Genomic DNA, 1,005 nt, shown 5'->3' with positions numbered 1-1,005 from the left:
AGTGCTTTCTAGCTAAGATATGCTAACATTCATTCTTTGCATCAGAGAGCAACTTGGGGTGTCAATCTGCCAACTCAGGAGGTAAAGCAGATTATTTCCCTGTTGGAAAATTGATGGGATCATTTCCTGGATGCTCCAGTCTGCATATCCATGGACAAGTCATCTTTTCATTTCCAGTCAATTTTATTCATATAGCAACCAATCACAATAACAGTTACCTTTATATTGTGAGGTAGACCCTACAGAGAAAAAACGAACAATCATACAACCATCTGACCAGACCATATTTCACTAGCTTCTCTAAATGTTCAGCAAACTTTAAATGCTCTTCATCATGCTTTTTCTTCAGCAATGGCACCATGGATGGTGACCTACATGCCATGCCTTCTTGAGACAATTGTACCTGCTGATTCCAGGTTTTTCTGTAGCACCTTGGCTCTTCAACAACTCTTCTGATCATTATTATATATGGTGAAATGATGTTCTTTCCACTTCTGCATTAAGAACCCAACAGTGCTCACTAGAACCTTCAGTAGTTTAGAACCAATACCTTCAGTAAGTTTTGCAACAACATGGTTGTGAAGGTTTTGAGACAGCTCACTGGTTTACCCATCATGAGATGTTTCTTTTGTGACACTTTGGTAATGACACAGATCTTTATAGGTCATCAGTTGGGACCTAACCTGCTAATATTAATTTGTAATAACTGTCAGGATGGCTTTCAATTATTGATAAATTTCATTTGCCATGAATCATGATTTCCTATGTCTCACCTTCCTTTTGTTTTTCTCTGTTATTTCTCATTATTACACGTTAACCCCTGACCTGAACTTTCAAAGGTGAGTGATAAAACATTAATTGAATTACAATATTATCCAAAGAACAGAAGTAAATACAAAATGCAGTTTCTAAATAAATGTGTTTATTATTAAGGGGAAAAACCCAAACCTAGATGAACATGTCAGAAAAAGCTATTGCCCCCTGAATTTAATAAATAACTGCAAC

This window comes from Pundamilia nyererei, unplaced genomic scaffold, assembly GCF_000239375.1.
Source record: "Pundamilia nyererei isolate P.nyererei 1_Seehausen unplaced genomic scaffold, PunNye1.0 scaffold01422, whole genome shotgun sequence".
NCBI classification, from domain to species: Eukaryota; Metazoa; Chordata; class Actinopteri; order Cichliformes; family Cichlidae; genus Pundamilia; species Pundamilia nyererei.
This window is presented reverse-complemented; position numbering follows the sequence as displayed.